Genomic DNA, 24,006 nt, shown 5'->3' with positions numbered 1-24,006 from the left:
GATGACCTGACAGAGGTGTATAAGATAATAAGAGGCATTAATTGGGTGGATAGCCAGAGGCTTTTTTCCAGGGCTGAAATAGCTAACAGGTGAGGACACAGTTTTAAGGTGCTTGGAAGTAGGTACAGAGGAGATGTCAGGGGTAAGTTTTTTTATGCAGAGAGTGGTGAGTGCGTGGAATGGGCTGCCGGCAATGGTGGTGGAGGCGGATACAATGCGGTCTTTTAAGAGACTCTTGGATAGGTACATGAAGCTTAGAAAAATAGAGGGCTATGGGTAACCCTAGATAATTTCTAAAGTTCGACACAGCTCTGTAGGCCGAAGGGCCTGCATTGTGCTGTAGGTTTTCTATGTTTCTATGTTTCAGATGCGAAGTGCTGCACTTTGGGAGACCAAATATAAATGGAGAGTACACCGATAATGGCAGGATCCTTCACAGCACTTACATACAAAGGGCATGTGCTATCAGATGGGGTTGGACAAAGTTGGCATTTTCTTTCTGAAACAATAGGCTGAGAGAAGGCCTATATTATCAACTTATGACAAGCAAGATAAAGTAGAAGCCAGTATCATTTTCCTCAGGATTAAAATGTCCAATAACAGACGGCATGCTTTTTAAGTGATATGGGTTAAGTTCAAAGGGGGCACGCAGGCAAGTTTCTTTTTCAACATCGTGTGGAAAGTGCCTGGGCGGGAGAGGGAGCAAATACAACAGAGGTGTTTAAAACGCTTAGAAGGCACGTGCAGATGCAGAGAATGGAGCAGCATGAACCTTGTGTAGGCAGAATTCATTTAATTAAGCAGTTAATTACTAGTTGGTCAACATTCTGAAGGGCCTGTTCCTGTGCTGTATGTACTGTTCTAAATTCAATCATTCCAGCTCCAGTGCATCAGTGCAAGAATTACTCATGGCTGTGTTCGAGGCTCAACTACCTTCAGCTGCTTTACTAATGACTTATCTTCTATAAGGTCAGAAGTGAAAATGTTTGTTAGCTGTAAAACAGGAACTGAAAGAAGGTGAGAAGCATTATTTTTTGAATGATAGTAAATATTGTGTAATCACTAACAAACATTTTTGGAATGTTCAGTGTATTCTCTATAAAGACAGGTACAAACTATTTAAATCTACCATGTCCCTTTTGCCCAAATGCAAAAAAAAAACTTTCAGAGCCAAAGGAGACTGCAGATGCTGGAATCACCTGGAAGAACTCAGCGGATCAAGCAGCATCTTTGGTTGGAAAGGAACATTGCATAAACTTGATGCAGGGTTTCGTCCGAAAATGTTAACAGCTCCTTTCTCCCACAGATGCTGTTCAACCTACTGAGTTCTTCCTGCACAGTTATAGAAACATAGAAAACCTACAGCACAATACAGGCCCTTCCGCCCACGATGCTGTGCCAGACATGTACACATTTTAGAAATTACCTAGGGTTACCCATAGCCCTCTATTTTTCTAAGCTCCATGTTCCGATCCAGGAGTCTCTTAAAAGATTCTATCGTATCCGCCTCCACCACCGTCGCCGGCAGCTCATTCCACGCACTCACCACTCTCTGCGTAAAAAACTTACCCCTGACATCTCCTCTGTACCTACTTAACTGTGCCCTCTTGTGCTAGCCATTTCAGCCCTGGGAAAAAGCCTCTTGACTATCCACACGATCAATGCCTCTCATCATCTTATACACCTCTATCAGGTCATCTCTCATCCTCCATTGCTCCAAGGAAAAAAGGCCAAGTTCACTCAACCTATTCTCATAAGGTATGCTCCCCAATCCAGGCAACATCCTCGTAAATCTCCTCTGCACCCTTTCTATGGTTTCCACATCTTTCCTATAGTGAGGTGACCAGAAATGAGCACAGTACTCCAAGTGGAGTCTGACCAGGGTCCTATATAGCTGCAACATTACCTCTCGGATCCTAAACTCAATACCACGATTGATGAAGGCCAGTGCACCATATGCTTTCTTAACCAGAGTCAACCTGCACAGCAGCTTTAGGTGTCCTATGGACTCGGACCCCAAGATCCCTCTAATCCTCCACACTGCCAAGAGTCTCACCATTAATACTATATTCTGTCATCATATTTGACCCACCAAACTGAACCACCTTACTCTTGTTGTTACAAAAACTTTTAGTATGTTTTTACATTTCTGACTAGCTTTACCATGCACTCAATGTCTTCCTTTATCATTAATGGTGTTAAGTGAAAAGTAAGTTACAGCTGACCCACAAAAAGACCAATCAATGACCAACTCCAAGAGTCAGACCACCTCCCTTTGATATTTGTTGCTAGGAGACTCAATTAGACCAATCAAATAAATGCAAGCGACATACACAAAATGCTGGAGGTACTCAGCTGGCCATGCAGCATATGTGGAAAAAAGTACAGTCGACATTTCAGTCCGAGACGTCGACAGTACTTTTTTTCCATAGATGCTGCCTGGCCTGCTGAGTTCCTCCAGCATTTTGTGTGTGTTGCTCGGATTTTCAGCACCTACAGATTTCTCATTTGTGATTCAATCAAATAAATAGCATGTTAACAAAAGCAGGCCATAGATTGCATATCTCATGATGACTTTTCCATCAACAAGACAAAGGTCAAAAATATCATGGCACTTTCAATTTCTCTAGATGCCACAGGTTGCAACAATTCTCATCGAGTTGGAAACCACTGAGGACAAAGAAATCGCTCAGCTTGCCAAACATCTCACCACTGGTACATAATGGCTGCAGTGTCAACATATCCAAAGTGCAGTACAGTTAAACCTGAAGGCTGCTCTACACCTCAGTCTGAGGACAAGAGTAGCCGATGCGAGTATACACCAGAAACTGCAGACTCCTCTCCAAGTCACACATCTTGACATGGAACTACTGTCACAGGCTACACTAATTCTCACCCTCATGCTTCCCATGTCAAAGATCACGGATCTCTCTCTATAATTGTCAGGGATGAGGGGGGGGGTCGGGGGGGAGAGAAGGCCCATTAGTGCAGAGTTTTTTGGGATCTGTCTCTGTCAGTCTCTCTTCAATCTAGTCGGCACTCTCTACATCAGTCCGCTCTATCGTAGTGGCCATGCGACCCAGAAACCCTGCTGAGTCCCACTCTTCTTCCTCCCCATCCAGCCGGGGTCAAGGAATCTCTCCTCATCCCCACTCACTTTCTGGGGCCTCCAGCCATGTCAGTCAGAGGGAGGCGTTGTGACGAGCTGTCACATCCCAAGTTGGCCTCGTGTTTGCATTTTTAACATCCCAAGTTGTGACGTGTTGCCGATCACCGGCAGTCCTTACCGGGCTCTCCTGGCTGCGCTGCCGCTACCTTCGGCTACGTCCCGGCCTCGGCCGACGCCAACATCGTCGCTACTAGCACCGGACTCCGTCCGCGCATGCTCAGTACAACCAAAGGGCGGCCGTTCCTGCTGCGCGTGCCCAATGCTGCTTGCGCGCGGTTTCCGCTATGCGCATGCCTAGTACCTGCCACTCTGATGGTGGATGCTGCTGATTGTCTTTCGTTGTGTCTGGTATTGCGCATCAATTGCGATGTTGTGTATGTGTTCGGGGAGCAATGCTAGCGCTCATTCCTTGGTCTCTGATCTCGAGGATCAATGCAAATTGACCACATTTGGATTGCTTATTTTCTGAATAACTCCTGGTAGCACGCGCCAGGCTCTAACTATCAGCAAATAGTATGTGTCACGCGGAAGTATTCACAACTCCGTTGATGTAGTTATGATCACTGTTTTTGAGATACTTCCGCGTCAGTTATATCATAACCTCCCTACTCATTTATTCCACACCCTAACTAATGAAGTACAGTATAGTGTATGTTTTTTCACTATATCTGACCCTCAATGATCCTCGGATGTGTACACCAATATTCGATAAAGCCTTATCGTTCAACATGCCCTATCCCTACTCGCCCTCCCTTGATGCATCACCAGATTGGGGTTATATTCCATTTCCCATTGCCCTGCCTGCTAATACCACCCTGTAGCTGCCTAAAACGACACCCCTCATTGTCAATACCACCAATTATTTGTCATCATGCTAATCATTCCTGAGACACACAAGAGACTGCAGCAACGCAATCTGCGGTAAGCACTCAATGGGTTGAACAGCATCTTTGAGAGGATAGTTGGGACGCTGATGTTTCAGGTCGAAACTCTTCATCAGGACTGTGTGGAGAAAGCACACACTGTGAGGAATGGAAGACGACAGGCAGTTAGTGTCAGGTAAGCGAGCTAAGCGGATGTAGAGTTGGGAGACAATAACAGGTGAATGATAGATAAGGCAAACAAAGAGGAAGGTGGGGAGGGGGGAACAGATACAGTGAAATGCGTGAAGTGTCAAGGTGGAGTATATGCTGGAACAGCAAGTGCTACCAGTGTTGGATTTAGATAAGGTAGAATGGGAACCATTACTTCACCTATACCCACTTACCATATCTTCCTGTCATTTTTACGCCGCAAAAAAAGAGAAAATCTGCTGATGCTGGAAATCCGAACACACACAAAATGCTGCCTAGCCTGCTGAGTTCCTCCAGCATTTTTGTGTTGTCATTTTACACCCCACCTCAGTACAACCTGAATTCTTCCCACCACATCCACTTTCTTCATTACACAGAGGATTTTCCCTCTCCACTCTTAAATTTTCGCTTCCTAATCAATCATACATCCTTCATTAATTTTGTTAATATAAAACGATTAATACACAATAATGAGTGGCGTGGTAGATGTACGTCTCTACCAAAGGAGTGCAAGGTGTTGCACCTACCTGTTCAACACCCCACATCGGGAGCACGGTCCGGTGCTCCCGATGTGGCCTTCTATGTATTGGCGAGACCCGACGCAGACTGGGAGATCGTTTTGCTGAACACCTACGCTCTGTCCACCAGAGAAAACAGGATCTCCCAGTGGCCACACATTTTAATTCCACATCCCATTCCCATTCTGACATGTCTATCCATGGCCTCCTCTACTGTAAAGATGAAGCCACACTCAGGTTGGAGGAACAACACCTTATATTCCGTCTGGGTAGCCTCCAACCTGATGGAATGAACATTGACTTCTCAAACTTCCGCTAATGCCCCCCCCCGTACCTCATCTGTTATTTATATACACACATTCTTTCTCTCACACTCCTTTTTCTCCCTCTGACTATACCCCTTGCCCATCCTCTGGGTTCCCCCCCCCCTTTCTTTCTCCCTGGGCCTCCCGTCCCATGATCCTCTCATATCCCTTTTGCCAATCGCCTGTCTAGCTCTTGGCTCCATCCCTCCCCCTCCTGTCTTCTCCCATCATTTTGGATCTCCCCCCCCCTCAAATCTCTTACTCGCTCTTCCTTCAATTAATCCTGACGAAGGGTCTTGGCCTGAAACGTCGACTACCTCTTGCTGCCTGGCTTGCTCCATCATCACAGAGCTGTGTGCTTATCCCCCAGATTTACACCTATATTCAAGTTTGGGGTCGTATCAAAGGTACTGATGGAGGGAGATTATAAATTTAGCTGAGCAGTGTCATAACCTTTCACTTAGTATAAGCAGGACCAAGCAGCTGACATTGTAGTCTTCAGGAGAAACTTGAAGTCAATGAACCAGTCCTCATCGGAGAGGGTTAGACCAGCACCCAAGTGCAAATTAAGAAGCCCAATAGCCCTTCTATTTCCTTAGGAGTTAGCAGAGATTCAGCACATGACATCTGAAACAAGGTGTGGTGCAGAGTATACTGATTGGCTGCAGTCTGGTATGTAATGCCGTTTAATGGAAAGTCCTCCTTTTGCAGTAATTAATATAGCCTATATGAATTCTGCAGATGCTGGAAATTCAAGCAACACACATCAAAGTTGCTGGTGAACGCAGCAGGCCAGGCAGCATCTCTAGGAAGAGGTACAGTTGACGTTTCAGGCCGAGACCCTTCGTGAGGACTAACTGAAGGAAGAGTTAGTCCTCTTACTAACTCTTCCTTCAGTTAGTCCTCACGAAGGGTCTCGGCCTGAAACGTCAACTGTACCTCTTCCTAGAGATGCTGTCTGGCCTATATGAATTGTTTTCATTTTTGCACGTTTTGGGTCACTTTAGGTAAAGTCATCAAATTTCAGTTTTAAAAAAGGTGTTTTTACAGTATGTAAGGGTTAAATATATTTAGTGAAATCTCAACTGCTTCCCTGGGCAGAGGATTCCAGATTCACCACGCTGGGAAAAAGTTTCTCATCATCTCCATCCTAAATCTTGAGGTAATGTCCCCTCGTAGTCCCACCTACCAATGGAAACAACTTTCCTACTTCCATCTTATCTATCCCTTTTAAAATTTTGTGTTTCTGTAAGATCCACTCTCATTCTTCTGAATTCCAGCGAGAAGTCCCAGGTGACTTTCCTCAATTTAACCCCTTCATCTCTGGTAGTAGTTACAAAATCTGCTTGAACAGCCTCAGTAGTTTATCAGTACACAAAATGCTGGAGGAACTAACGCCACAGGTCAGTCACCGTTTTGGGCCCACTTACTGTATTTTACCACTTCACAGGTGCTGACAAACATTGTGTGCAGTATCTGCAGTTTCATGTCTGAATTGGGATTTGTATCTGCAATGTATTGTCAAATCATTTGTACCAGAGAAATGTAGTGATCAGTATATCAAAAATTGGGGAGAGACTATACTGCCTACTTTCTGTAAGCAGTAACAAAGTTTCCCCTACTCAGATCTGAATTACTGAAATGGCAGAGGAATTGAACTGTTCTGTCTAAACTCTAAACAACCAAGCTACCACCTTGAGACAAGAAACTGGTACAATACCAGCTCTGTCCACCAGAGAAAGCAGGATCTCCCAATGGCCACACATTTTAATTCCACCTCCCATTCTGTTATGTCTATCTACAGCCTCCTCTACTGTAAAGATGAAGCCACACTCAGGTTGGAGGAACACCACCTTATATTCTGATGGCATGAACATCGACTTGTCTAACTTCTAATGCCCCACCTCCCCCCCATACCCCATCTGTGATTTATATACATTCTTTCTCTCCCTCTCACTATACCCCTTGCCCAGCCTCTGGGTTACCCCTTCTTTTCCCTCCCTGGGCCTCCTGTCCCATGATCCTCACATATCCCTTTTGCCAATCAACTTTACAGTGCTTGGCTCCATCCCTCCCCCTCCTGTCTATCATTTTGGATCTCCCCCTTTCGCATCTCTTACTAACTCTTCCTTCAGTTAGTCCCGACGAAGGGTCTTGACCCAAAACATCAACTACCTCTTCCTAGAGATGCTGCCTGGTCTGCTGCATTCACCAGCAACTTTGATGTTTTTGCATAATTCCTCATGTTTACAATACTAGGTCATTTCTGAAAATTAATTACCCCATAAACTATCAGATTTACAAAATTAATCTGGGAGTGTAGAGGGGGACAATAGAATAGCAATCTGAATATGACAATCATAACTCACATAGCAATTATGCAAGGACTAAGTTGAAGTTCTACATTTACTCATGTGAATCATCAATAAGCAACTTTAAAACAAATCTATCACAAGAGCCCCAAAGTGGTGAAATCTTGCTATCATTTTGATTACATATTTGGTTTCCCTTTCATTATTTGGATCCCCGTTTTTCTTGCCTTAACAGTTAGCAGTTGATAATAAGTGATTTATCCTGTATCTCAATTGTAGCCTATGCAACTCCCCATGTCATCTACTTATTTTTAATATTTTATTGGCCAACATCTGCAGCAGATTCATTGTTGAGATGAGCGAAAAGCATACAACCTCAAAGTATGCAGGAACATTTCCAAAACTCTTGCACTGGTGCAGCATTTCACTTGATTCTCCATGGAACAGGTGATGAAAGGAGCATTATACATAGAATCAAAGCATACAGAATTTACCAACTGAGTAGTGTAATATCACAGCAATGCCTCAGTGCCTACAACCCAGGTTCAGTTCTGCAAGTTTGGACATTCTCCACCTACTTTCCAGACAAATTAATTTTAAGCTTGCTGGCACCAGGTCATCCTTGGTTGTTGATGCAAAGAATGCTTTTCATTGTACCATTTACATCAAAACATACAAAGCTAATCTCTAATTTTCCCCGACATTACATGCTAGAAAAATGACTGCCCATTTTCAAGTCTAGAATAAGCAGCTGGATGCTATTCACAAACAACCTTGCATTGCTTACAACTGGTTGTGATTTCTCTATAAATTTGCTCTGCTAATATGATCATCCCTTTTGTATTTCATTTCCACCCATATAGCCATCCTGTGAGCACTACCATGACATTTTCCCCCAACTAGTAATGCCATCAATGCTCCTTTTAATCCCTCCCACACTACAGTCTAAAACAGAACTCAATCATTGAACTGCAATTCTTCTCCCCTGCAACTAATGAATACAATTTTATAACCCATTTGCTAATCCATGCTCTAAACTCATCCACCTTACCTGGAACACTGTTAAGACTTGCATAGAATTGTAAGAATGGTAGTCAGCAAGAAAGAACAACTCCAAACATCAGTGAGAGGCACCCTCTACATTGTCATTACACCTACACCCAGCCACCTCAAGTCAAGAAGAGCTTCATGAGGAGTGTTGTTCCATTACAATCAACCCCATCTGAAGTCTGCATCACCTAGTGGAAAGACCAGCTTGCCAGTCTCAAACCCCCAACATTGGAAATTCCACAAGAAAACCTTCCCCTAGGAGCTAATTGCAACTGAGCAACCTGGAAGTGCTGTAACAGACTTAGTCAAGTTAGGTGTAGGTCATTCAAAGGTGTCACTAAACGAATGGGGATATACAACCAGGCCGACAACTTTTGAATGTGGAACTGAGCCATAAACTATGCAACATCTCCTGCAATGACCAAATTCAACAATGAGGTGCACAAATGTGTCCAGTTCTGGCTAAGCCACATATAGACAGTCTGTGGACACGATAAGGTGGCAGTGACTTGAAACATCTTTCCCCACAACACTCCATCCTGGACTCTGGTTCTCATCACCCTGCAACTCTTAAAATCCCACTGCAATGTCAATTTCCCTTTTTTTCCAAAAAAGGCAGAGTTCATAGTAAAACAGCAAGAGAACAAGAGCAGGAAATACGACTCTTCCACTTGTCATAATTATTACATCCAGTTACAGCAGAGATATCTGCAGAATAAGGTAGAATAGTGGTTGTTTAAGTTGGCCCAAACAAGATCTTCGTAAACCCAGTAACAACCAGCTAAAGCAGTTCATTCAGGTCAACAGGCTGTGAAAAGTAGGAACCGGAGAAGGTTCCCTTAATAAGGGACTAAATATTATACAATTTAAATAATGCTACTTTAGATAAGCAGAGAAATACTGAGCAGTATTTATTTTATTATCCCAGTGTTACATGGTGAATTGACATACTCATACATAAGGCATAAAAATAGCTGATGTCGACTGGCAGGCTCCATTTTGTACCTACAACAGAGAACAAAAATTAATACTGCAAAACAATCCAGAAATCAGAGTTTAAATAGTCTGATCCACCACACCAGTGAGATAAATCACTACCACACTACACAATTCAGAAGCTCAAATACTAAATATCTCCCAAGAACATCAGCACTTACCCTGCCAATCATGAGGACCCAAGCCAACTTCCACTGCTGCTCCCAATGAACCCCAGTTCTGGAAAAGATAGGAATGTCAGGTCACTGCTGACAAACATGCCTTACTCACATCCAGTGATCTTCATAACCTGATCAGTTAGAGCTAATATCAAGACAGTTTTCATGGACAATTCAAGTTTTCTGCTCTCATCATAGGTACTTATTGTGAAGGAAAAAAGCCAGACACTCACCAATAGTCACAGCAGCTGCATTCTGACACCTGAGACAGAAAAAGGTACTTTAAAAACCAGGCTTACAGGAGACATTTTAAAACAAATGGACTGCCTATCATATCAGTCAATTACTTGTCCTCATGACTAGGAGACCTAATTCATACATCATAGTGAAAGGACAGTTAAAATAGCAGAATGAGGATTGAACATAGTGCCCACCTGTTAAAGGCCAGTCAGTAGCCCCAGCATACTTTTGAGAACAGAAACCAGAATCTGTTAAGAGGAAAAAACTCAATAACTACACAATGAACAATAACCCATGCTTTCACCATCTCTGCCAGACAGAAACCACCTAATACAGTCTATTAACTTCCCAATTCATCACCTCATCCTGAAAATAGAGGCCATATGATTTTTGACAAACAGTGAAACCGCAGGTATATGGAACTAATTGGAATCAGTCATGGTCATATGGCAGAATCATCTTAATCACTGGTTTCACACTAAAATCCTTCAAGGAAGCCTGTCCTATCCTCACTGGAGCCTGGAAGAACAAGGGCGACTGCACACTGGTACACAAATCCAAGTAGTCTTCCCCCCTGCCCCCCACCTCATCTACCCACAGGCCAGTGAAAGATTACTGCTCAGAAAGTTGCAAATTCAAAGATCACTCCAATGCTGGATACCATTCATCTCAATATACACTCCTGCAGCATTTGGCAAATCAACCCTACATTTCCACTGTAAGCAGACTTTAAATCCCTGATAAAACCTCAGTTCATTCCTTCAAACATGCAACACCATCAATAACAAAGAGAATGCACCTGATTCAATCCCACTCCACTCACCTGATACCATGCAATCCACAGGCTAACTTCATATTTGGATTTGGGCTGAAATAAAAAAATGATTGTTATCCTGGTGAAGGAGGTTTCATGTGTTGCATCATGTATGTGGATGAGGAAATGTCAGGTATATGCGAAAGACTAATGATTAAGTCATCATCAGTTATCTGCTGAACTATGAGTTCATCATTCACTCCTCATAGAAAAACACTAATGTAAACCCAGTCTCCAGAAATCTCAACTTACAGCTCCCATGGAACACTCCAAATGACTACACAGCAAACTGTCATGATCAATTGAACCACCCAAAAGGAATTCAGATGCTCGCAAATTCACTACAAATCTATGCCAATGAATGCATACCAAAAAGTAACATACCCAGTTAAGAGGCCCACCACTAGCAGGTGAGTGCATACTTGGGTTTACTGTCAACTCCACACCAATAACTGATGATCTCCACTCACCTGGTGCCACCCACAGGCCAACTTCATATCTGGAGTCAGAGGCTGAAACCCAAAAAACAGTGAAGAAAATGTTATGTGAAAAAGCAACAGATCTAGCTGTCCCATACTTTCCAATACTCAAATTTACAAGATAACAAAGTACATACATTGGAACTCATTACAATGTAATCCAAATCACACACTAACAGCCCATCTTGCCCATGGTGAATGTGATGCTCTCACTTGGCTGCATGGGGCCTAAATAATTTTGAGCCCTTCCTATTCAAGCACTGGCCAAGCCGACAGATCCCGGTTAAATGGGACACCAGCACATTTTAGCCCAATTAAACTGTTGTGCTGATTAACCAGTTTTCTGTGAATAGTTCAAGATGCAAGTTAAGCAGCCACCTGAGTAACAAACTGTATTTAAATGAAATAGTACAAACTGGAACACCAGAACAGTACTATTGATAAAGTTTAAGGATGTTGGGAAAGAAAGACGTGATTCTTGGACTCTTGTAAATAATGGGTTAAAAACTTAAGTGCCACTGTGTGTTAGTGAACAAATTCTGTCGCGTTTGCTGAAGAATAGGCCTGCAGTTTGTTTAGATTAAAAGCTTCACTTTCAGTACGCTGGATGAACTCAGCGGGTCAGGCAGCATCAGAGTCGACATTTCGCGCCAGAACCCCTCGTCAGGACTGAAGAATGAAAGATGGGGAAGGATTTGAAGAATGCTTGTAGCTTCAGTTGAAAGACCAGTAATTTGAAAGACAAAGGGGTGGGGGAGGGGAAGCAGTGACATCATAGCCCTGAAAACAATGGGTAGGAGGCAGAACCATGAGGGAGCTAGGGAAAGTGGTAGAGTGAAATAGGGATAGAAGGGAGGGGGAGGGAATTACCAGAAGTTGGAGAATTCTATGTTCATACCAAGGGGCTGGAGACTACCTAGACGGTATGAGGTGTTGCTCCTCCAACCTGAGTTTAAGCTTGCCTGATTAACAGCCTGTAGCTGCCTCAAGGTGATGAGGCTGGAATTACTCGGTGCTCACATAGGTCATACTTTTTTTCTTTTGAGAGGTTCAATAAGAACATCTGTCTCTAATCAAGTCAGGGGCCTAACTACAGGGATGGCTGGTATGGGGTGGACAGTATTTGTAATCAAACTCTGATTTAGTAGACTCTCTTATCAAAATAATTGGATTTCACTCTGACTTAACATACCATTGTAACCAAGTGTTCTTTGTCTGTTCATTCTATATATTGTAGCATTTCTGTTTTAAAATCAGAAAGCTCGTCTGAGCCTCCAAGGAGAGAGAATCAGTCTCTCTGATGACTGGTTCAGAGTTCTTTCTCGCCAGCTGAACTGAGCACAATAAACTGGTGGAGGTTAAAGTAATAACTGTGGTGTGATTATTGGTTCAGCAACCTTTTTAACTTTACACTATAAAACTTAGTTCCTCATAATTACTGACAGAATTGAGCACATATACTGATGATTTAACAGTCCAGATACTGGACTGCCTCCAAACAATGCCATCAAATATTGCATCCTCCAAATATTCATTGTAACATTGTTGTTGACTCCTTCACTCCCAGCCAGAACATTTGAAACCATGAACAAATCAGTTGTGAATCATCTTATTACTTAGTGACCAAAATCACTTTTTAAATACAAGCATACACAATTCATGTCATCTTTTACAGCAACTGAAGTTACATTGTACTGGTTCAGTAACGTACAAGTGTCTTTCATACCATCTCAGAGAGATTCCCATTGTATTCTAATTAACATCATCAACAGTACAAGTAACTCATCACTCAGAGCTTCAAATCCAATGACGTTTCCCACATTCAGTTTAGTGACACCCTGCAGATCATTCTCACCTCAGCAGTAGACACTTCGACTTGACTGGATTCACACCTGGAGAAGACACATTGTTAGTAACTGGCTACACCATCAGTATCATCATCTATTAAATTTTGTGCGCCTCAGGATCTATATGGTGGTTCATATCCTTCATCATCCAACATGTCAAGAGTAGCAAATAAGCATCATCACTGGCACAATTCAATGGACAATGTTCCTATGGAAATGTTACTGGTCCCCTCTCCAAGACTGCTCTCCAGAGCTAATCAGACCATCCTCACTGACAGGTCAGGTCTTCAGCTCTCAACTTATTGTGAAATCAAAGCAGGGCAAATCACCAGGCAAAGGCAAGTGTGAACTTAAAAACAGCCAAATGAGAATTTAACATGGTGCCCACCTGTCAAGACCAGTCCCAGCATCCAGAGAGAACAGAAATTCCAATCTGTAAAAGAGGAAATTTCAGAAGTGCACAATGAATTAACTGTGACCCAGGTATTCACTAACTAGACCACAAACAGAAACCACCACACAATACACTTCACATCTTTGCCTACGTAATTGCATAGTGACCATCTCCAACCCCACAGCCTTCCCTAGCAGAGCAATCACTTGATAAAAACAAATTTCTCTTCAGATCCTTTTCAGAACTCTTCCCTACCCATGCACTTGTTTCTTTAAAAAAAAATGGGGATTCCAAAATCTTGGATCTGAAACTGAAAACAATTCAGTCCTGAAGGATCTTTGCTCTTTTGCATACATGCTGCCTGAGTTCTTCCAGCATTATGTTACTTCACAGTAATCTAACCAATCTGAACACAAAGTAACACTGGTTTCTCAGCAGATTCAGTTTAAGTTCATCTCATCACTTTCAGAGAGAGAGTTCAAAATATTTCATCATTTGTGCTGAGTTTAACCAGGATAAAATGAAACTACAATCCAACACTAAGCTTATTCAAAACAAGATGAATCTCCACAACTGCAGGTGTAATTCCAAGAGGGCCCATCACCCCACAGTAGATTATAGGCAAAAATATGAAGCAGGCCTGAGAAAGGTTCATTAGCAAAGAAATTAGAAGCATGAACATTCTCAGTGTCTGCAAGCAACACCCACACTGCCAATCTGAAGAATGCTCCCCGAATGCCCAAGCTGCTCTCTGCACTAACCTCCACCGCTGTTCCCAAAGAACCTGCTCCTGCAGCTCAGACCATCAAACAAACGTCTAACACTGTTGGCAATCTTGCCTTACAGAGCTAATATCAGACAATCCTCATGGACAATTAAGGTTTTTCTGTTATCATAGATACTTATTGTGAAAGGAAACTAGATGTTGCTAACAACTGCATCCTGACACCTACTTTAAAAACCAGGCTTACAGGAGACAGTTTGAAACAAATGAACTGCCTTGTCATATCAATTACTTGCCCTCATGACTAGGAAATCTGATTCACAGTGGAAAAATCTTAGGATTTTCACTACACACCAACAGTCATGCAGAAAGACCTTTTTGCACATCTACACTAATCCCATTACTTTGCTTTAGATTCTGAATAATGTGTCATTATTTAATTGTCTTAGTATTAAACAGACAGTACTGACCACAACCCCTTCCCCAGCAGTGCAACTACAACCTTCCCCTCATCATAACCCTACTAATTACCAAACACAGGAAACATTAACAGCCTCTTCAAGTCATCTTCAGCACAGCAACAGATGGAAATAAATTGAGGCCAGACTTATCCAGACTCAGCAAGAACTGAACTCACCTTTGTCATTTGTTTGTCCAGTCGACACTTGGTCACCTCATCCTGAAAATTAAGACCATGTTGTCATTGACAAGCACACACAAACACACAGAAACATGCAGAGAAGCAGCAAAACCTCAGATTTAAGGAACGGATTTGAGTAGAATCATTTCTGATCATATGGCAGAATCATCTTCATCACTGGTTTCACATAAAAGCCTTCAAGAAAGGCCTGGAAGAACAAGTGTGATCTCAGACAGGTATACAAATCTTCAACTCGGGTCCAAGGATCAGAAACTGGCTCAGAATTTAACCCTGTACCCACTACTCACCTGATGCCATCAAACAGGTCACCTTCACATCTGGAGTCAGCTGCTGGAACCCAGAAACCACAGGATTAACTTGAGGCAGTCATATTTACAGTCAGGTATATGCACAAGGCTAACAATCAAGTCATCAGATATCTACTGAACTCAAGCTCATCATTCATTCTTCAAAAAACAAGCCAATGTATCCCAAGGGCTTCGTAAAATTAAGTAATGGATCATGGCCAACGCCACATTACACAGGTTATCCACAAAACACTTTCAAACTGATACAGTACAAATAGATGCATCTAAACTGCATCCTGCTTAAAGCAGCAAGGTGCTGAAAGGAATTCAATTTCTCAAGATTGCTGATGGAAAACAGAAGCCAACATATCAAGTTGTGTTGATTAAGGCAAACAATACATTCCATTATTTTCAGTACTGTGCAAAAGTCCTAACCATAGATTACAAAAATCTAAAAAGCTGATTTTAAAAATAATTAAATGAAAGTTTTCAAAGTAACAGAAATATACTATAAAGAGCAATGAACATTAAAAAGAAATCAATATGGTGGCCTTTAAAACTGCAGCATTTCTCTTAGGTAAATGTGTGCAGTTTTTTAACAAAATAGCCCGATAGGTTTACTCCAAGCCTCCTGGAGGACTTAGTACAGTTCTACAAAACTTTGGCTGTTTTGTTTTTGTCTCCACAGGTAAACCCAATGAGCCTTCAAGATGTTGAGACCAGAACTCTCTGGACAACGTAACATCAGAAAACATAGAATTTAAGGTGCCATGAGTCTTTCGAACAGGGGAGTACATGAGCCAAATCAATCTTAAACCTTAAAAGACATGGAAAAGCAACGAATAAAGCTGTAAATTACAGGTTCGCCTTTAAATATTCGAATTACCTGTCTTTAGCCTTGTCTCCGGATTCAAGCACCTGAAAACAAAATCTCGCATCAGCACATGCAAAGATATACAATCTCTGTAGATTACGTGACACATCAAACCACACGCAAACCGACAGAATTTCCTGCCATTATCAACTATCAACACTATATTGGTAGCCCCAACCACAGGCTTTTAACGTTTCTTGAGCTGGCACAACCAATGAGACTCTCACCTAGGCTTCCGCTCTACGATTATCCTTTTCCGACCATTCTAGCCTGTTACATATGCCCCACTGCTAGCAACGATATTGAAGCAGAACACTGGTTTTACATTCTTCACATTAACATTATCCGTTCCCTTTACTACCCCAATTCGAAAACCAAATCCACTCCCGACCCGGCCCCTCGATAAGCCTCATTCAGAAGGTTTTCAGGAACAATCCTGACCACTACTCGTTAATCACTGGCTCTGTAGGCTGGCCCCGTTCACCCACAGGGCTCCCCAGGGAACGGGAACACGGGGTGGCCCTCTCCGTACTCGGTTACCTGGGTCATTCGCCTCTCGGCCCGTGCGAAGTCGCTGCTACGCCAGGACACCTGCGGACGAGGAACGGAGAGTCGGTGAGAGGTACGGGGCCGAGCCGCGCAACAGACCCACTCGCAACCTCAGCATGTTGGGTCCTCATCACAGTTACTCGGATGTCCCTACCAACATAACCTCATCACGGGAGACGTACCAGAACCCACCCGACCGCAGCCACCTCCTCAGCACACACCCACCTCCATCCTCACCAGCCGGCTGCAGGCGCATGAGGCCGAGCATACCGCGCAGAACCACTTTATAGAGTCCTCCGCGCGGAGCTTCATGGGATCATCAGAAACGCTAATCTGATTGGATCATGGAGATATAAGTCCACCTCCAATTGGATAATACCTTTGTCAATCGAATCCTGGTCCGGTATTCTAATCAAATAGATCTAATTGGCCACTCTATGGTAGTTTTTTTTTCAATTTTTGAAAGGCGACATTGTAACGGTCGTGTGACGAAGGCGGGAATGTAAACCACCCCCTTCCGGTACTACCAAACCTAGTTAATCGTAACCTAATCACGGGAAAATTTATAATTTACCTAGTACTGGTTTGGACTTGGAAGAAAACCCACGGGGGGACTCCTTACAGAACGCCACTGGAATTCAGCTGTTAGAGCGGTGCGCTAAAGTGGGCTTTTCCGAGCACCATTCTTGCAAGGCCGAGGATTGGCCCTGCGATGGCTGGTGGAGGTGTGGCAAGGACATGGTTTCGCCCCACACCGCCGCTCGGCTGGCTGGCTTACCTCGTATGCCTCAATCGTGTAACCATGTTGGTACATCGATCAAGGTGTATTTATTATTACAGGTATATGCGCGAGTACGTGCAGATATATTGGAAATGAAAATTTTACCTGCAACAGCACATATCATTTAGAGGCTCAACATTGAAAAGAAAACCAAATTCTAATAGACTAGGCACTCGGGTTCTTGTATTCTGATTTTATTGTAGAAATCCAAATTCACCAGAATCACTGGTACCCCTTTATCTCTTCAGCTAGTCACATCGTCAAAGAACTCCCAACAGAATCAGGTTGAATATCACTGGCATATGTCGTGAAATTTGTTAACTTCGCAGCAGCAATATAATGCAACACATAATATAGAAGGAAAACTGAATTACCGTAAGTGTGTGTGTGTGTGTGTGTGTATATATATATATCAAATAGTTATATAAGAGCAAAAACAAATTTTTAAAAAAGTAGTGTGTTTGTGATTTCAATGTCCAATCAGGAATCAGATGGCAGAGAGGAAGAAGCTGTTCCTGAATCGCTGAGAGTGTGTCTTAAGGCTTCTGTACCCCCTCTCTGATGGTAACAGTGAGAGAATGCAAACCACTCCCTGTACTACCAAACCCTGGTAACAGTGAGAAGGGGACAATGGATGCCGCCTTTTTGAGGCATCATTCCTTGAAGATGTCTTGGATACTATGGAGGCTCGTATCCACGATGGAGCTGACTAAGTTTACAACTCTGCAGCTTACTTCAATCCTGTGCAGTAAACCCACTCTCTCCCCCCCCCCCATACCTGCAACCTGCCAGAATGCTCGCCAAGGTACATCTGTAGACATTTTCAAGTGTTTTAGTTGACATTCCAAATCTCCTCAAACTCCTAATGAAATATAGCCGCTGTCTTGCCTTTATAGCTGCATTGATAATGTTGGGGCCAGGTTAAGTCCTCAGAGATCTTGGACACCCTTTATATTTATTTTTATTTATATCTCTCTCTCTCTCTCTCTCTCTCTCTCTCTCTCTCTCTCTCTCCTTCCCCCCCCCCCATAAGGATTGGTGTGTGTTCCCCCGTCTATACTAGTATCATCATCAGCAAATTTATAGATGGTGTTTGAGCGGTGCCTAGCCACACAGTTTTGAGTGTAGAGCAGTGAGTTAAGCATAAATCCCTGTGTTGACTAACAACAGATAAGTCAAATGGGATATTCCCTTTAAGTTGCAATGTAAAAGGTGGACCAAATTGAAAAAGGTGAATACAGGACTGAAGGTGTTGTATCTGAATGTGCACAGTATATGGAATAAGGTAGATGAACTATCAGCATAGTTGCAGATTGGCAGGTATGATATTGTAAGCATCACTAAATCATGGCTGAAATATTATAGCTGGGTGCTTAATGTCCAAGGATACACATTGTATTGAAAAGATAGGCCGGAAGGCAGAGGGGGCAGGTTTGCTCTGTTGGCAAGTAAGGTGAGATTGGGTTGAAAAATGTTGAATCATTGTGGATAGAGACAAGGAGATGCAAGGGTAAAAGGACTCTTTGGAGTTGTATACGCACCCTCCAAACAGTAGTAAGGATGTGGCCTACAAATTACAGCGGGAGATAGAAAATACATGTCAAAAGGACAATGTTACAATAGTCATGGGGTCTTCAATATGCAGGTAGATTGGAAACATCAGGTTGGTGCTAGATTCCAGGAGGGGGATTTTCTAGAATGGCTGCAAGATGGCTTTTTAGAACAGCTCACGGTTGATCCAACTAAAGGATCAGCTGTTCTAGATTGAGTACTGTGCAATGAACTCAGAATTGATCAGAGAGCTTAAGGTAAAAGAACCCTTAGGGAGAAGTGATCATAATATGATAGAATTCATCCTGAAATTTGAGAAGGAGAAGCTAAAGTCAGATATATTCAGTATTAAAGTGGAGTAAAGGGAATTACAGAGCCATGAGAGAGGAGATGGCCAGAATTGATTGAAAAAGAACACTGGCAGGGATGACGGCAGAGCAGCAATGGATGGAATTTCTGGAAGCAATACGTAAGGTGCGGGATATATATATCTCAAAGAGGAAGAAGTATTCTGAAGGAAAAATGATAAAACTATGGCTAACAAGAGAAGTCAAAGCCAAACTAAAAGCCAAAGAAATGGCATTAAATAGAGCAAAAACAGTAGGAAGTTAGAAAATTGGGAAGCTTTTAAGAACCAACAGAAGACAATTAAAAAAGTCATTCACAAGTTAAAGATGGAATATGAAAGTAAGCTAGCCAATAATAGTAGCGAGGATACCAGGTGTTTCTTCAGATACATAACGTGTGAAAGAGAGCCAAGTGTGGATATCAGATCACTGGAAAACTATGGACGGCAACGAAATAACGGCCAAACTGAATAAATATTTTGCATCATTCTTCATTCTGGAAGACACTAGCAGTATGGTGGAAGTTCCAGATATCAGGGGGCATGACGTGTGTGAGGTTACCATAACTAGACTAGACAGAGGTTCTTGGGAAACTGAAAGTTCTGAAGGTAGTTAAGTCAGCTGGAGAGTTCTGAAAGAGGTGGCTGAAGAGATCGTGGAGGCATTAGTAATGATCTTTCAAGAATCACTAGATCCTGGAATGATCCTAGAAGACTGGAAAATTGTAAATGTCACCCCACTCGTCAAGAAGGACAGAGGCAGAAGAAAGGAAACTATCAGCCAGTTAGTCTGACCTCAGGGGTTGGTAAGATTTTGGAGTCGATTATTAAGGATGAGGTCTCAGGGTACATGGAGGCACATGATGAAATAGGCTGTAGCCAGCATGGTTTCCTCAAGGGAAAATCTTGCCTGACAAATCTGTTGGAATTCTTTGAAGATGTAACAAGCAGGGTAGACAAAGGAGAATTGGTTGTTGTCGTGTATTTGGATTTTCAGAAAACCTTTGTTAAGGTGCTCATGAGGCTGCTTAACAAGCTACAAGCCCTTTGTATTATGGCAAAGATTCTAGCATGGGTAAGGCAGTGTCTGGGTGGCAGGAGGCAAAGAGTGGGAAAAAGGTAGCCTTTTCTGACTAGCTGCCCGTGACTCATGGTAATAACTGCTGTTTTCTTATTCCATACAGTTATGTCAAATAAAAACAGGTTCTCGAGACTGAGGTGGGCTTACACTAATTGCAGTGTCCTGAATTTGGGCCATAACCTGCAATTCTTTTCCGATGTCTCTCCTATTATAAGAGGCATAGATAGGGTGGATAGCCAGTACCTGTTTCCGAGGGCACGAATAGCAAACACCAGAGGGCATATGTACGAAGTTAAGGGAGGGAAGTATAGGGGAGACATCACGGGTAAGTTTTTTACACAGAGGGTTGTGGGTGCCTGCAGTGATTTGCCAGGGATGGTGGTGGAGCCTAAAACATTAGGGGTATTTAAGAGCCTCTTGGACAGGCACATGGATGAAAGAAAAATAGAGGGTTACGGTGTAGTGTGGGTTTAGTACTTTTTTTTAAGGATATATGGGTGGGCACAACATCGAGGGCCGAAGGGCCTGTACTGTGCTGTAGTATTCTAGTGTCTAGTGTCTATCCGTGTATCAATTTAAATATTTTTGAAACATTGGGTAATTTTAACTACCACTTTCACTCCCTTTGGCAGCTCATTTCACATACCCACCACCCTCTGTGAAAAACCTGCCCTTCAGATCTCCTTCAAATTTTCCCCCTCTTGCCTTAAACTTCTGCCCTCTAGTTGTAGACTCCCCTACCTTGGAGAAGACAATCCACCTTATCTCTGCCCCTCATGCACCCCTTAGCTTCCTGTAAGAACAATCCCAACCTTTCCAATTACTAATTATAAGTTCCTCCGTATTGGGGCCATAATTGCCATTTTTATAAGCCTCTAATTTTGATTTAGAATTTTCCACTTAATTATTTTTCCCATAATGTGTTTGTGTCTACATGGGAGTACATTCTGTAGCCACTTTATTTGGTACACCAAATATCTAATCATGGGGCAGCAACTTATTGCAGAACAGCATGCAGGCATGATCAAGAGATTCAGTTGTTGTTAAAACAAGCATCAGAATGGGGAAGGAATTGTATCTAAGTGACATTGACCGTGGAATAATTGTTGGCATCAGATGGGGTGGTCAGAAGTTGCTGATCTCCTGCACAAAAGACTCTAGAGTTTACAAAGAATGGTGCAAAAAACAAAAAAAAATCCAGTGAGCAGCAGTTCTGTGGGTGAAAACACCTTGTTAATGAGCGAGGTCAGGAGAGAATGGACAGATTAGTTCAAGCTGACAGGAAGGCAGCAGTAACTCAAATAACAACAGAGGTGTGCAGAAGAGTATCTCTGAAAGCACAACACGTCAAACCTTGAAATAGACAGGATTTGGAAGCAGCAGACCACACAGTGTTCCACCACCATACTTGATAATGTGGCCACTGAGTGTGTATACACTATATCTTTGTTGTGTCTATAGCGTATACATTATTTCTTAATACTAACCACTTCCTGTCCACCATCATGCCTTTCAATATTTTCTCCCAACCAGCCACAGCTAACTCCCCTCACACCCTTCATCATTTTCTTTGTTTAGATTTAAGATTCTAGTTTTGCAATGACCCTCATCACTTTCACACTCATTGTAAAGTTCTGTCATATTATGCCTACTCTTCCCAAAGGGTCCTTCACAAGATCATCTGACAACCCTTTCTCACTGCACAAAACAAACTCCAAAATAGCCTTTTCCTTAATGGGACAAGTAATGTTGCAGTCTGCAGAAGGATGTGGACATATTAAAGTGGCAGGTGGAACTGTAGTGTTATGTATTTTGGTAGGAAGAGTAATGGTGTTTTCTAATTTTCTATTTTCCAAATAGGGAGAGATTTCAGAAATCAAATGGCTTCATGTCTCTGGCCTAAGCAAAGGGACTTGGGATTCCCTTAAGGTTAAGTTGAGTTGATAGTAAAGAAGGGAATTGCATTAATTCAAGAGGACTAGAATATAAAAGCAAGGGTGGACTGCTGAGGCTTTATTAGGTGTTAATCAGACCAGATTTGGATTTTCCTGGAGAGGATCTTAAGCTCTTCCAGCTGATGACACTTCCTCCACAGGTTTGGCCAGGAGTCTTTCACAACAACAGGAATTCTGCAGATGCTGGAAATTCAAGCAACACACATCAAAGTTGCTGGTGAACGCAGCAGGCCAGGCAGCATCTCTAGGAGGAGGTACAGTCGACGTTTCAGGCCGAGACCCTTCGTCAGGACTAACTGAAGGAAGAGCTAGTAAGAGATTTGAAAGTGGGAGGGGGAGGGGGAGGGGGAGATCCAAAATGATAGGAGAAGACAGGTGGGGGGAGGGATGGAGCCAAGAGCTGGACAGGTGATTGGCAAAGGGGATATGAGAGGATCATGGGACAGGAGGTCTGGGGAGAAAGACAAGGCGGGGGTCGGGAACCCAGAGGATGGGCAAGGGGTATAGTCGGAGGGACAGAGGGAGAAAAAGGTGAGTGAGAGAAAGAATGTGTGTATATGAATAATTAACAGATGGGGTACGAGAGGGAGGTGGGGCATTAGCGGAAGTTAGAGAAGTCGATGTTCATGCCATCAGTTTACACAGCAGGCCAGGCAGCATCTCCATCTGGGTAGCCTCCAACCTGATGGCATGAACATCGACTTCTCTAACTTCCGCTAATGCCCCACCTCCCCCTCGTACCCCATCTGTTATTTATTCATATACACACATTCTTTCTCTCACTCTTCTTTTTCTCCCTCTGTCCCTCTGACTATACCCCTTACCCATCCTCTGGGTTCCCTCCCCCTGTCTTTCTCCACGGACCTCCTGTCCCATGATCCTCTCATATCCCCTTTGCCAATCACCTGTCCAGCTCTTGGCTCCGTCCCTCCCCATCCAGTCTTCTCCTATTATTTTGGATCTCCCCCTCCCCCTCCCACTTTCAAATCTCTTACTAACTCTTCCTTCAGTTAGTCCTGACGAAGGGTCTCGGCCTGAAACGTCGACTGTACCTCTTCCTAGAGATGCTGCCTGGCCTGCTGCGTCCACCAGCAACTTTGATATGTGTTGCTTGTCTTTCACAACTGGTTCAGTTGCACATTTACTTTTTTTTTGCTGCTTTCCGGTAGAAATTTGAAACATTTTCTATGCGGTGAGGCATTTGAAATTTGTAGGTCATACAGCACAGAAACAGGCCCTTTGGCCCAACTCATCACTGCTGGCCTAAATTAGTTGCATTTGTGTGCATTTGGACCATACCCTTCTAAACCTTCCCTATCCATGTATTTTAAATCTTATTATTGTATCTGGCTCAACCACTTCCACTGGCAGTTCATTCCATATATGCACCACCATCTACATGCGGAGGTCGCTGCTTAGGTGCCTTTGAAATCTTTCAGCTCACACCCTAAAACCATGTCCTGTCGTTTTGATTCCATTTCCTTGAGGAAAAAAAAGTGCATATTCATCCTACCTATGGCCCTCATGATTTTATACACCTATCATACCCCTTATCCTAAATCTAGATCTTCTACTGCAGACCTGGCCAAATGGCCTATTTCTATTTTGTATAATTCTATGAAACAAATAAACAATCTTAGATCTTGTTTTCTCGGTTTAATAGTCTTGCTATATTGAACAGACTGTTAAAAGTTGAAATGTTCAACTTTATGGAATGGGTGTAAATTATTAAACTCCTATCCAAATTAGTTCTTCTATTGAATTAAATCATGGTAATCATTTCCTCGTTTTACGTCATGCAAATGTCAACTGCTGTGTAGAGAAAACAGCAGGATTAGTTGT

The 24,006-nt window shown here is 42.8% G+C and overlaps 1 protein-coding gene, 1 long non-coding RNA gene and 3 other non-coding genes across 10 annotated transcripts in view; all 5 read right to left on the bottom strand.

Moving 5' to 3' along the window:
• rabgap1l (RAB GTPase activating protein 1-like) overlaps positions 1-3,407 on the bottom strand; it is a 586,024-nt gene extending 582,617 nt beyond the window's left edge. For both annotated transcript variants that reach the window (XM_063063651.1, XM_063063652.1), the window contains exon 1: positions 3,288-3,407. The gene's annotated coding sequence lies outside the window, so the exon portion shown is untranslated. The remainder of the gene's footprint in view (positions 1-3,287) is intronic.
• A 5,893-nt stretch (positions 3,408-9,300) lies between these two features.
• On the bottom strand, positions 9,301-17,358 carry LOC134354627 (uncharacterized). 5 transcript variants are annotated; one of them, XR_010019862.1, is made up of 13 exons: positions 17,337-17,358; positions 16,442-16,492; positions 15,914-15,945; positions 15,028-15,070; positions 14,717-14,758; positions 13,350-13,394; positions 12,970-13,006; positions 11,106-11,147; positions 10,645-10,689; positions 10,016-10,069; positions 9,815-9,843; positions 9,585-9,642; positions 9,301-9,432 (listed from the first exon to the last, which is right to left on the bottom strand). It is a non-coding gene; the product is annotated as an uncharacterized LOC134354627 (long non-coding RNA). The 5 variants fall into 5 exon arrangements; XR_010019864.1 differs by lacking the exon at positions 17,337-17,358 and adding an exon at positions 16,676-16,713 and having other exon boundaries at positions 15,028-15,067; XR_010019860.1 differs by lacking the exon at positions 17,337-17,358 and adding an exon at positions 16,676-16,709.
• On the bottom strand, positions 10,757-10,840 carry LOC134355298 (small nucleolar RNA snR60/Z15/Z230/Z193/J17). Its single transcript, XR_010020019.1, has one exon. It is a non-coding gene; the product is annotated as a small nucleolar RNA snR60/Z15/Z230/Z193/J17 (small nucleolar RNA).
• LOC134355295 (small nucleolar RNA SNORD79) lies at positions 12,807-12,888 on the bottom strand. The gene has a single exon (XR_010020016.1). It is a non-coding gene; the product is annotated as a small nucleolar RNA SNORD79 (small nucleolar RNA).
• On the bottom strand, positions 14,829-14,902 carry LOC134355297 (small nucleolar RNA SNORD47). The gene has a single exon (XR_010020018.1). It is a non-coding gene; the product is annotated as a small nucleolar RNA SNORD47 (small nucleolar RNA).
• Positions 17,359-24,006: the final 6,648 nt, after the last annotated feature.

The sequence above is a fragment of the Mobula hypostoma genome, chromosome 12, assembly GCF_963921235.1.
Source record: "Mobula hypostoma chromosome 12, sMobHyp1.1, whole genome shotgun sequence".
Taxonomy (NCBI): domain Eukaryota; kingdom Metazoa; phylum Chordata; class Chondrichthyes; order Myliobatiformes; family Myliobatidae; genus Mobula; species Mobula hypostoma.
This window is presented reverse-complemented; position numbering and strand designations above follow the sequence as displayed.